We start from the raw sequence: 13,925 nt of genomic DNA on the forward strand, positions 1-13,925 counted from the left end.
GTTTGGTACACTGTATTATTTAATCTGTGTAGGGATGAGGCAGGCACGATGTAAGGCCTTTGTGCCACTCACTTGCCAGCTCTTAGAACCCCAGATGGATTTCAAATCAATCGTGTCTTTCCAAAGATCATAACCTTTCATAGACAGGTCATGTCGAAAAGAAGTGGAATAAATAAATTTACTGTGTGTCAACATGACTTTTGCAGAGGAGGAACCATTTAGTTTAAGCTAATATGATTCCGGGTTGGAGCTATCAAAATTTGTAAAGTATGTAAACTTATTTCTAAGTGTTTTCGAGTTGCCTTTTAATGGTGTTAGGCAATGTTCCCACTGAGTGTAATTAACCACAGGACGTAATGTATTAGTCTTGTGTAGGAAATGATGCCCATAATGCTGATAACAGAACAGATCTGCATAATTCACAGAATTCACATACAAATCTTCAGCTTCAAAAGCAGCATAATATTTCAAATCAGAAAACAAGGCTTGTATTGCATGCACATCCCAATCATCGGAACGTATGTCCTGTGTCACCACATCACCCATAGAAACACGAAATATGTACGGTACGTTGATGACCTCAGTCGGACCATATACCTGATAACCCACTTTATCCCAGACGATTCCATCGGAAACTGGGAACGCTGAAATGTTAACTAGAGTCTGGTCACGCTTCATGACGTGGGAAGAGGAGTGGTGGGCCAAAACACCATCAATCAAGTTCACTGCAGAGCGTTCAGGCAAATAGTGACCATTGATGAGTAGGAAAAAAACAATTATAAATCCAATTGACATAAAAAGAAAAATCAGGATAAGGACCAACCAGATGTATGTCCACAGAGGACCAAATAAGTCTGTTTAAACCAGGGGAAAAAAATAGTCAACTTGGTTGGGCCCCTTGATGAGGTGGAGGACGAGTCATAGGAAAAACTGCCATGATGCAAAGGAGTATCTGGCAAATCCTGCAAAGAGTCAGTTGTGGGATATGTATATTCAGCCTCCGCGTTGCAGGAGGAAGCTGGGGGAACAGAAGAAAGGTCAACAACAGGGTCCATCTCGATAAGAGTTTCGTGTGGCGACGTGAAAGACGTGCCACTCTCACACATCCTTGAAATTGTATGACATGAAACAGCAGGCGTCACACTGTTCAGAATTGGCCAGATGTTGTAGCTTGACATTGTCTACCGAAATGTATCTGTTGTCTTTGCGACCAGGAAGAGGAGGTAAAATCACTGTTCGAGTACCCTTGAGGCCAAGCACCGGAACCGGTGCAGGATAAGACGGACCAAATTCTTTCTTGTTCTCCACCTTTTCTCGTACCAGATCACCAACTTTAGGAAGCCAGCCGACCACCGGATTCAGGAGTGCTGCATCAGTTGCTGAGGACAAATGTTCAGTAGCAAGACTGGCTCTGGTCTCTTGTAGATTCTGTAACATAGTAGAATGATTATCTACATCAAAGGACGCGGCAGCCGCCGCAGCATCTAGACCATCAAGGTCTGGCACAAACATTTTAATGCCAAAGAGCATTTCATATGGGGTCCGCCCACCCAGAGGTCTTCTAGGGAGATTATTAAGTGCACGCTGGACTCCATACAAATGATCTAACCAGTTCCTGCCAGTACCTAAGACTCTCTAGCTGTCAAGGATTGCTTTAAGTCACGGTTCATTCGCTCCACAATTGAGTTGCCCTCACGCCTGTATGGAGATGAAAACTGCACCAGCACCCCCATAGACTTCATCGCATCCTTGTAAGCCTTAGAGGCGAACGTTGGACCTTGGTCCGAATGAAAGGTGCCACAGGCAGAAATTCCCACAAAGACACGCAAATCCCTGATGACATTTTGAGCGTCAGCACTGCGTTGTGGCCACACCCAAAGGAATCTAGTGCACGAATCAACTGCAACTAAAATATATTTACATGCAGTGATCAAGATACACACAAGCCAAAGGGCAAGTGGCAATGCAAAGGGGTGTTTGTGGTGGTCGTGTTACCGTAGAAGGCTTGATCTGTTGACAGATGTCACAAGAAAGTACATAGTTACGGGTCTGTTTATATAAGCCATACCACCAATAACGTTGTTGCATGATAGAAACAGTCGCCGAACGCCGGCATGGGCTGAAACCATACCTTTGTGTGCAGTCTTGATCAAAGTGTGTCTGCGGTCCGCGTTGGGAATCAGCCGCTCCCCAATGTCAGGGATTCTCGCAAAAGGAACTTGTTCGGGAGTTAACTGTTAACAATACTTGGAAGGGAAACCCTGTGGATAATTAGAGCCGTCCGAAGTTGCAGCTCTTGCTGCCAAAATATCATTATCAATCTTGGTCATGGACCTAGTAACGGCTGCTATGGAACACGTGGCTACTGCAGATTTGGCTGCTTCATCAGCCAAACAATTCCCAAGCGTGTGTGCTCCTACACGCTGAGGGCCAAGAGTATGAATAACATGTGTGAGAGGCAGACATTCTTTAAGATTCGCCACTCGAACCCAAAGCGTTTTATGCTTCATTGCGCTGCCTTTAGAATCTCAATAGTCATTTTGAGACCAAAAGAATAAGTTGTCATTGAAAGACTGAACACAACAATATGAGTCACATACAACAAGAGTAGACACTTTTGGATCTGCAAACTCAAGAGCAAGAACCAGAGCGCGTAGCTCGGCTAATTGTGCGGTACAGTCTTCTAGTGCCTGAGTATGCACTATGTTGGATTTAAACTCACCAGTCACCATGGTACCTGCCACAATAGCACAAGCCGCTGAGTAAGCATGTTTCGAACCAGTGTCCGGTTGCGCCGAAACGTCAGTGTCAATAATACATGCGTACTCGTTTAACGGAAGCAAAGACAGAGGAGGCGGATGAACGTATTCATACTGCAAGAACTCCTGTGTCTGGAGAGAGGGGTCAAAGGTAAACGTGACATCCTGAGATGTCAAAGAAGTCGCCCATTGTATCCAACGGGGTGTAAGGCTTTTGAGTTCGGCACACTTGTCTTGGTCACTGCTTCTAAAGCAGGGTAAGGCGTAACCACCAAAATGCGTTTCCCCAGCGCCAGTGCACGTTCCTTTAGGACCGCCATCTGTACCGCAGTCAAGACCTTTTCAACAGTGGAAAAATGCTTTTCAGCCGAAGTGTACAAATGTGATTTGTATGCTATCGGTACTGTGTCACCCTCATTGCATGTCAAGTAAGTGAAACCCACTGCGCCTGGCACAATTTGTATCACTAGGTTTGTGTGGTTGTCACGTGTCAGTAAGTACTTGGATTCAAGTAGATCAGACTGCAAAGATTGCAGTATAACAGAATGTTCCGGTAACCAGCTGGCTTTCGAAAATGTAGGTTGCATCAAGGCATAAAGGGGCTTGATACCCTGGGCATAATCGCGGATGTAAGTCCGGCCGAAGTTCAAAAATCCCAGCACAGACTGATGTTTGAGTAGTGGAGACTGAAAACACGCGCATTTCTCCAGGAAGTGGACGCCAAGCCCCTACCTTCATTATTGAGCTCATAGCCCAAAAAGAGCACCGCATAACGAGCGATGTGTGATTTAGCAAAATTAAATTTGTATCCGTAGTCCGCAAATTCTAGAATTATGCGGTCAACACAGAGATGCGGCCATAATTTGTCGTCTCTGAGATAAATGTCATCAACATACGAATACGCATCTGGGTCAATGCTGTCTAACAAAGAGACAACACGTGCGGTGAAAACTCTGGGGCTGTTCTTATACCCCATTGGTAAACGCCAGAATTTTTCTGTTTTCCACCGATTGGGAACGCTGTCCATTGATAGCATTCAGAGGACAGGTTATGACTGTAAAAGCCATTTGAAAAGTCAAGTGTCGTTTTATATTTTTTACGAACAAGACTGTCCATCAAAGCAGAACTATGGGTATTCTGTACCGCAAATGTATGGCAATGAGAGTTCAAATGCCGGTAATCCAAAACTATGCGGTAAGACCCATCAGGTTTTGACACAGTGAAAAGGGGATTATTCCTTGGTGACACACAAGTCTCAATCACACCTTGATACTCTAACTCAATCAGAATATCAGAAACGGGACCTTTATCTTCCCGCCAGATGGGATATTGGAGTTGAGGCTGTGGCATAGACTGCAGTGGAATCTCATGAGGCGGAGAATCCTTATCCCAGCCCACTTGATTACGGTACAATGCCGGTGCAAGAGCCAAAGCCCACTCAGCTGCAAAAGCCTCTGCATGCTCCTTGGGGACGTAACACGAAAAACTCAGAAGAATCATGTCCTCCCCTTTCGATGGGGCTAGAACAAATGGTGGGGGCCAATCTGCTTCCGCCAACAAAATGTCATTAGAAGAGGTCAGATTTTCCCAAAAAATCCCTCAAACAACACGTTCAATGTCACCTTCAATTTGAAAAACTATGTCATACAGTCTATCATGGGGAGCAACTCGGGTGTCTGCCGTTTCCACTGTAATAAACGTATCAGTTGCTGTCGCCCCCAGATAAGGACGCAGTGCCTCCCACACTATGGTAACCTCTGCCGCGCTGTCGAGCAGAGTCACTGCCCAAGTCAAATCCAGGAGTCAGGTTCTCACCGTCTGAGGCATACCTTGCTGTTAAAGCGGCAACTTTTTTCTTCTGAAACGGTTGGGGAAAACAAGGAAAATCCTCTTGTTTTCCTTTGCCTTCAACCTGACGAGGCAGATCACGTCCTCGTGGTGCTGCTTGACTCTAGCCACGATCCTGGCATTCCCCACCACCGACTTGAAAGCCTGATGTGTCCTGTAAAGAATGAGTAGAACGCTGATCAGGGACTTGAAACCTGTCAGGAGAATTTTCATGCAGTCGCGCAAATCATAAGTACGCACAGAAGACTCAGGTGTTGGTGAACCAGCACGCGAACCTTGCTTCTGTTTCTACCCGTTTTTTATTCTTCCAGTTCTTCGTAGAAAAGAACTGATGCCCGTCTTTATCAGATTGAGCTTTCTGTTGTGTCTGAGACTGCGTTTGTGTAATAGCAAAAGGCTTAAGTCCCAAACTATTGCGGCCAATCGTCTTATAAGCCCTTGCAATAATTTTCGGTAATTTGCATGGTTTATCCTCTCCGGGACAGTTTCCAAGAGGTTTGCCACCTGGAAGTTTACTGCATTGTCCTTGACATTGGCAAGGATCAGATCAGCAACCACGTCGAACACTCCCACCAGTCTCATTCTCAATTCAACAGCCGCCTCAGCACCGTGTTCATCTTGAACATGTTTAATCACCGAGGGAAGAACGGTCATGGAGGAAGTGTCGAAGCACTTCTAATATACCGCTGCAAACACCTTACCCCAGGTGTTACAATCATTTAACTCGGGTAGCAAGTCCTTAGGCATATTAATAGTCAATATCATGTGTTTTTCCACAGGAGAGGTATGTGGAAAAACAGCCTCAAGCTGACTAAACTTATTATTATCTTTGGACGCTTGCCCATAACTGAATTAACCATGACGGGGCTAATATTCACTCTGCTAGTTCCAGCGGGTTGCACAGCAACACCAGGTGGTCCCACCTGGATGTTGCGCGTTGCATATTGAATAACAGCTCTATGCACTTGTATCAAAGACGTGTGCAATACACGAAGGTCTGCTATAGGAACTGTTAGATAATGTGGGTGTGGGGTATAACCAGCCAAAACGGGCCAAGTGGCCCTATCTATCGATAAAGGACCCAAGTGGACCGGAGAGACCGGGTGAGGAAGGGTGCCATTAAACCAAATTTGGTGTTGCCAAGCCGTTAATGGAACTTCAAGAGCCCTAAAAGGCTGATAAACATGAGGAAGGGTCGTGGCAGTGTATGTGTGGAACAAATTATCGGTCCCATCCACCGCTGGAAAAGTGACCCAAGTATAAAACACCTCGAAGTGGTAAGCTGGATTCGCTTCAACCACAAAGATAAGCCCGACACCTGCATCAGGCACTCCATAATGAGCTCGGAGCGCAGCGCGACTATGCGCTGGGATAGCCACTGCCATGTCAAGAGAGAAAGAATAACAACTCTTTGTGTGGCAGCGCAATAACGGGTCAATAAGATAAGAATAAACCTTTAAAGAGAATCAAGCTTGATAGAACCCATAAAAACATCAGTATGGGAGGTTACACTGACACAGCTGTTTCCGGAAAGAGAAGCGAGGGGATCGTGGACAAGCACAAGCACTACTCAAGTGTCTCGCAGATAAGAACCAGACCAAATGTTGGTGGCGACATGTTGCTGGGATTCTGCACATATACAGAACTATGCAAAGGAAGACAGGACCTCAGTGAATAGTTGGTGTACCGACCTACCACATAAGTACCCAAAATCCCAAACCGACTAGCTATAGTGTCTCATTCGTTCTCCGTCTACAGCGAAGCTACCAATGATTATACAACCCAGAACATGTTACTCTCTCTTGGGAATCGCGGGACTCTTTCGCTCACTCACTCATACTTGTCCAGAATGCAATAATAAGAGACGCGTTATAGTTTAAAATGTTTATTTTAACTAACGCGCTCTATGGTACAGTACACGTGCCGTTACTAGCAGCAGAATGCATAAACACAATACAGTCAGCATTGTCACAATTCCATAGAATATAAACGGGGATATCATTTTATAAAGACAGTGGGTAAAGGACTAATAGACATAACCACCCTCCCCGTGCTAAGGAATAGTTTATTATAAAAAAACAAGACCTTTGGGCTTTGTCAGGCAACCCCATTCCTCAAGGCATAGATAAAATGTTCACATCCTAGGACAAGCGCAGCTCTTCTCTCTGGAAAGGTCTCTCTCCAAGTGTCTCATAACATGTTGTGCTTGCAATATTAAAACACACGATTTCCAGTAGTGCAGCTGTGGGTAGTATGTTATGTCTAGGTGCGAGGGGCTGACCAGAACAGAATAACAAGGGACATTGTTGATTGACCTTGTACATCGTGGCAGACTAAACCTCAGAGCACAGCAGAGGACGCGAAAAGCAGACAGTTCTCATGTGAGTGGTGCACATACAGAGTGTTGCGAAATAAATGCTTGCAGTGTCGTGTGCAAAAGCAGCCTCAGCGCAGCAAAGCTAATGCTAACTGTCGACAATGGACCTATAAGCTCTGCTACAGGGGGCCAAAGAATGTGCTGGATTGACTAAATATGCAGCAGGAAAAGGGACATTATGCTGCACAATGTGGTACATTCTTTAACAAAATTAGTTTGTTCTTTTGTCATTTTAACACATATTAATACTTTCTGAGAAAAAATCCCACCTCGTTAATTCCAATTCAACCCATTTCTATGACAGTTAGCCACTGAAATACGGTCAGTTAACTTTCCAAAGGATCCGCCATTGCTCAGCACCACTTGTGGCATTTTTAGTAACTTTTGTTCCATTTGAGCTAGAAGGAAGCATTTTTGGTTGAAATTTACAAATTGTGCGGCAGATGGTGGATTATGTGGCAGCTGCGGTGTCAAACCCCATTTGGGGTGCCACAGGACAAGCAGGGGTTACTGAACCAGGGCCATGAGGTCTGGACCATTTGCCTCTGATGTCCCGGGTCTGTCCTGCTATGGTTGTGCAAACAGAGCAAAGTACAACCCCTTCAGCACTTGACTCAGTGGCGAGCAGTCAGAGGGCTTCTTAACAAGGTTAGTGTGGGAGTACAATAACGTTAATACTCAACAGACCCACAACAACACAATAGCTTGATTGTTCAGTCCAGTGCTTATCGTTATAATTAAGAAGGTCTTTAACCCACATCATAAAACTTAATACTACACACTACAAACATTCAGGTACTCTGAGTCTCTGGTGCAGGGCTACAGTCCTTTGATGAGGATGCCCTCTCTGCTTCCCCATGAGCTCCTTTGGTGCTACTGTACCTTGGTGTTAGTCTCAGGCACAGGAACAGTGCCCCACAACCACGAAGGCAGTTTTGTGTCCCAAGTCGCTGTAGCCCACCAATATTGGAGTCCATGGTACACAGTGATCAGACCCACCACACTACAGTCTTGGTCCTCCCTCTTGGAAGGAATATGTGCTGGTTGTAGATGTGCCAGCCCACTGCTCCAGTCGCAGAACCACATGAATGTCCAGAGGCAGCAGCATGAGCTCAGCTGTCTCCAGTCTGCGACCCTCTTCCCCGCAAACGGGATCAGCTGCCAGCTGGGCCCTGCTGGTCCTGTCATGGCCTCATCCACATACATGTGTTTGTGAGTCAGTAGTTCAGCTTGTTGGACCTCCTGGGGGTCAAGGCAACAATACAGTCCTGTTTTGGCCTCAGATTGGATGGCGCCAATTTAGCTGCTGCAGGTCGCTTCAAAGCTCAGCAGCGGTAGAGTTGTCTGTTCTGGCACATTTCTGGTCAGCACCTTGGCTAGCCACACATTAATTCAGGCACACCGTGGTCAAGTAAGTCAAGGCAGCAGCTTCACTTAGAGTGGCATAGTCTGCTTGGTCACAGGTTGCCACAGTCCATTCAAGCACAATCAGGCAGTGCCACAGACTTGGCAATAGTCTCTTCTTCAGAGGCGCAGACCACTTAGGAATACTTTAGGGCATGTGCCAAGGTCTGTGACAGTGAAGTCTGTTCAGACACACTTGTACTGGTGCCCCAGCCTTGATTACCTTCTGTGGTCTCCAGTAGGTACTTATAGTAAGGACCTAGTTTTGATAGGAAAAGCTTCTTTGTTTTGGCAATAACTTTGAATCTTCACAACATTTTTAAAATTAGTACAACAGACGGTCCCGAAATGTGTTTTCCCCATGCAATTTTCCATAGGGAATTCAGACACGACTAAAGCCCAAACCACTGAATGGAATTGCCCCAAATTTGGCAGAAAGGTAGCTCTTTGACCAGAAAGCGCATTTTCTTTTAATTGCTGTAAATCCATTAAGTACGTTTTGAAATATTAAGGGAAAAAACTATTAGTATATATAGGGACACGGATCCTCAGACGACCCAACAGAGTCTCCATGCTGATATTTGATTGGTTGCCAACACTTCAATCAGGAAGTGTTGGCAACCATCCTGGGACTCTGCCTCAGCCGAGTTCCCAAAAAAGGTACAAAAAAACAAAAAGGGGGCAGGGTAGGAATACCCTGACCCCCGAGCTCTGGCCCTGAGGTCCCCCAGGATCCTACCAGGGCAAAAAACATTTAAAGAAAAAAAGATTTGGAAGAAATTGCGACAGATTTGCGACTTTGATGAAAAACATATTTAGACGCTCCCTGCGTGCTGGAGCAATGCTGGCTCCCACAGAAGGCGCGGAGCCGACTGTGACCATAGTGCATTAAGGGGCATAAGTTATAGTTAGCTCAGGTAACTATAACTGATGAATTTCAATGGTTTTGTACGAGTAAAATCTGAGCCTAACTATAATGCCAATGTCATTTGAGATGTCATGAGTGATGTCATGAGTGATGTCACTGACCATGTAATGAGTGATGTAATATGTGATGTCATCAGCAGTGCATTGCGGGCGCTCGAGTTATAGTTAGCTGAACTAACTATAACGGGGGAATTTCAATGGTTTGTACGAGTGAAAAGTCCAGCTAACTATAACGCCCCTGAAACCTATGGCTTTTTCAGTGAATTTCTAAGGTTTTTTAAATGCTAATTCCTAACTATAACGTGCCTGAAACCTATGGTTTTTTCAGTGAATATATATGTATGTGTATATATATATATATTCACTTAAAAAACCATAGGTTTCACACATGTTATAGTTAGCTGGACATTACACTCTTGAAAAACCATTGAAATTTCCCCGTTATAGTTAGTGCAGGCAACTATAACTCACGCGACCGCAATCCTCTGCTGATGACGTCAGATATTACATCACTGTATTTAGACACTTATTTACCCATGTCTTCTTCCATTAATTTTTAGCTATACATATATTGCAAATATTTTTTTTTCAGAAAGACACATATGTCATCAGTGATGTAATATCTGACGTCATCAGCAGAGGATTGCGGTCGCGTGAGTTATAGTTGCCTGCACTAACTATAACGGGGAAATTTCAATGGTTTTTCAAGAGTGTAATGTCCAGCTAACTATAACATGTGTGAAACCTATGGTTTTTTAAGTGAATTTGCAAGGTTTTTTAAATGCTAATTCCTAACTATAACGTGTGTGAAACCTATGGTTTTTTCAGTGAATTTGTAAGTTTTTTTAAATGCTAAGTTATGTATTTTTTTTTTTTAAGGTTTTTCACCGTGCGCGTACCGTACGCGCACGGTGCGCTTCGCGCACCGCGCACCCACTTTACGCAGTTCGCGGAATTTTTCCGTTTCTACCGTACGCGCACGCTACGCGTACTCCGCGTTTTGTTGCAAAAAATTTAAAGGAAATTTTGGCCCTTGGGGGTCCTTCTGGGACCCCCTGACAAAGGCTAGGGGGTCAGGAACTGTCCACCCTGCCCCCTTTTCACATTCTCCACCTTTGTTTTTCACCCCCTCAGACTGCGAGAGACAAAATGGCGGCCGACACTTCCTGGTTTCGACCGATTCGAATGTTTACTAAGATCTAACAACCAATCAGAATCGCACTCGCGCACGGCAGCGTACGCGTACGGTAAGTTTTACCGTACGCGCACGGTGCGCGCTTATAGATATATATATGTTTTTAAATGCTATTTTCTCAGGAAATACTGAACAGATTTACACCAGACCTGCAAAAGGCACATCCCTGACCTGAGGACTACCTCTTTGCCAAATTTCAAGTAATTCTGTTCAGCCGTTCAGGCTGTAGCTTGGACTAAAGGTCCCATGGAAAAATGCATGGGGAAAATGCATTTTGGGACCCCCCCTTTTTTCTCAGCCCCCGCTTAACGAATCCCCCCGAGACTTTCAGGGAAGGAGCGGAGCGCCCCACCTATTTTGAAACTTTCGCGAGCATTCGTCAATCGGCGCCAAAGTTATTCCAAATAGAATGTTGCGGATTTCCTATGGAAACACGATCCTAACTATAACTATCTACTGGCGACCGCCAGTAGATAATATATATATATATATATATATATATATATATATACATACATAAATATAAAAACATATATATAATCTGCATATCTATATAAATACAAATATAAATGCATCCATACATATATGCATGCATATGCATGTTATGTACATGAAAGTTTGAAAAACACTAATACAAGCAAAGCTAAAAAGCCACCTAATTACAAACAGAATTGCTTTAACTCAAACGAGGGCAAGACCTATTGCATTTTCAATGCTTGTTTACTTTGGTTCCATCAAGAAGGTATTCAGATGTGTCACACATTTACCATACATTCTGAATAGTAGCACTCTAGTTGCTCATTAGATCGCTGTATTGAAAGTGCAGGTTTAAGTCTGCATGTCAGAATTTTTTAATGAAATAGAAGAGGATTTGAGAAGTCACTCAAAATGTGCCCTCATTTTTCTTTCTGCAGCACTAATCATAATTTCTATGGCAAAATGAACCCCCTCATTTTGTTTCTTTTTAAATTAAATGTTTTAAGAGTTACCACTATTTTCCAATCGAGATGGCTTCAGGTGTGCCATACGTTTGTCATAAGTAGGACTGTTAGCGCTCTAGTTGTTCTTTGGAACACTCTGGGAAGCTGCAGTAGAACACAAAGGAATCAACTGACAGTCTCTGCCCTTGTTAGATGTACATGTTTTACTGAGAATGTCAGACTTCATTCTCACATGACTGAGAAAGATAATGTGAATTTACAGAAAATATGCTCTCAGTTTAGCTTATAGATCACCTTCCAAACCTCTGTGGGAAAAGCATGAGAAAATAGTTTTCTCTCAAACATGATTCATGATATCCCAGCAGAAGGCTTTTTCACATGGTAAAATCACCTTAGAACATACCACAATTCCTAAAATGAGTATGGTACCATCAACAAATGATTTATAATGTAACTAAAGTCTTAAAACCTTCTATTAACTGCAATGCTTTTGAATGAGGTGCTATCATGTATATTGGTCCCAAGATGGCTGCCAACACTTATTGGATGAAGTGCTGACAGCCAATCAGATCTCACGATGAGATGTGTGGTTAGGCTCCGCCCAGATATATATGTGATTTTACTCTTGATTTTCTCAGAAACTACTGAACGGATTTACACCATTTAAGTAAAAGGCACGAGTATGAACTGAGGACTACCTCTTTGCCAAATTTGGTGTAATTGCGTCAGCAGGTCCTATGGGAAAATGCATGGGGGAAACGCGTTTTGGTACCCCCCTTTTTTCTCGGCCCCCGCTTGACGAATTACCGTGAAATTTTCAGGACAGGAGCGGACCGGAGCTGGCCAAAAGTTTGGAAACTTTCGCGAAGATTCATCAATCGACGCCAACGTTATTCCAAATAGAATGTTTGTATTTCCTATGGAAAATAGGTCTTAACTATAACTACCTACTGGCGACTGCCAGTAGGTAATAAATGTATATGCATATATATATATATGTGCATATGTATGCGTGTAGCGAGAGGTAGAGAGAGGTAGAGGTGTAGAGGTAGAGAGGTAGAGATAGAGAGTAGTAGAGAGAGAGGTAGTGAGGTAGAGAGTAGAGGATGAGTAATAGAGAGTAGAGAGTGAGTAGTACAGAGTAGTAGAGAGTAGTAGAGTGAGTAGTAGAGAGTAGTAGAGTGAGTAGTAGAGAGTAGTAGAGTGGGTAATAGAGAGTGAGTAGTAGAGAGTAGTAGAGTGGGTAATAGAGAGTGAGTAATAGAGAGTAGTATAGAGTAGTAGAGAGAGAGTAGTAGAGAGTGAGTAGTAGAGAGTAGTAGAGAGTGAGTAGTAGAGAGTACTAGAGTGAGTAGTAGAGAGTAGTAGAGAGTGAGTAGTAGAGTGAGTAGTAGGGAGTAGTAGAGAGCGAGTAGTAGAGAGCAAGTAGTAGAGAGAGAGTAGTAGAGAGAGTAGTAGAGAGAGTAGTAGAGAGAGTAGTAGAGTAGTAGAGAGTGAGTAGTAGAGAGTAGTAGAGAGTGAGTAGTAAAATATTGCTTATAAAAGTCGCTCGGGAGGCCATGAGGCCCGGGCGCCGTCTCGGATCGCAGCTGGAACACAGCCTCTTTCAATTCGTCATTGGTGAATGGCGCGCAGAGGAATTCCCTCTGGTTGTCCGCTAAATACCCTAGTGTAATGTCGCCAAAAAAGAATGGGAGGTCCGCGTCGTTGGTGCCTTTGGAGCGGTAGAGGTCAGCATAGAAGTTGGTGAAGGTCTGTAAAATCAGGGCCCCATCTTTGTGGGTGTTGCCCTCCCTATCCTTCACCTCCAGTATGTGGTTGGCATGTCTAGGTAGTCGGATGTCCTGCGCTAAGGCTTTACCGGGCCCGCCTCCCTCCCCGTATCGCCTCGCCTGCGCGTACTTCCCCCTGAACCTCACCTCTCTGTCAGCTGTATCAGCGTATTCTGTCATCAGCTCCCTCAATTTTGCTCTCCCTTCCCCCTCGCCCTGCTGCCAGATGTCCGCCTCCAGCTTCTTGAGGTCTTCCTCCAGTCGTCGGAGCCGTCGACGAATATCTCGCAGTACCCCAAAGCTCTTGGCCATACAGATGCAGGCGGTTTATGAGGAGGCTTTGGAGAGGCAGGAGTTGCCACCTACAATGAGAGAGGCCCTAATTATATCAATACTGAAGCCGGGTAAGCTGCCCAACAGGTGTGACTCGTATCGGCCCCTGTCCCTCATAAACGTGGACAGCAAAATACTTACCAAAATGCTTGCCAATAGATTGAACCTCCTGATGGATGGGCTGGTTTTACCAGATCAAACGGGGTTTATTCCCGGGAGGTCCACGTCCCACAGTCTTCGCACCCTCTTTTCGATCATACAGCAGGTGGACCCGCGGCTGCCCCTGGCGGCTGTCTTTTTGGACGCCACCAAGGCGTTTGACTCTGTAGAGTGGACATACTTGCACGCCGTCCTGCGTAATATGGAATT

At 44.6% G+C, this 13,925-nt stretch overlaps 1 protein-coding gene across 2 annotated transcripts in view; it reads left to right on the forward strand.

Moving 5' to 3' along the window:
* The window catches only part of SLC4A8 (solute carrier family 4 member 8), a 544,868-nt gene that overhangs the window by 385,781 nt on the left and 145,162 nt on the right, over positions 1-13,925 (forward strand). The gene's annotated exons all lie outside the window — the stretch shown is intronic.

Source organism: Triturus cristatus, chromosome 4_1, assembly GCF_964204655.1.
Source record: "Triturus cristatus chromosome 4_1, aTriCri1.1, whole genome shotgun sequence".
Lineage (NCBI taxonomy): Eukaryota > Metazoa > Chordata > Amphibia > Caudata > Salamandridae > Triturus > Triturus cristatus.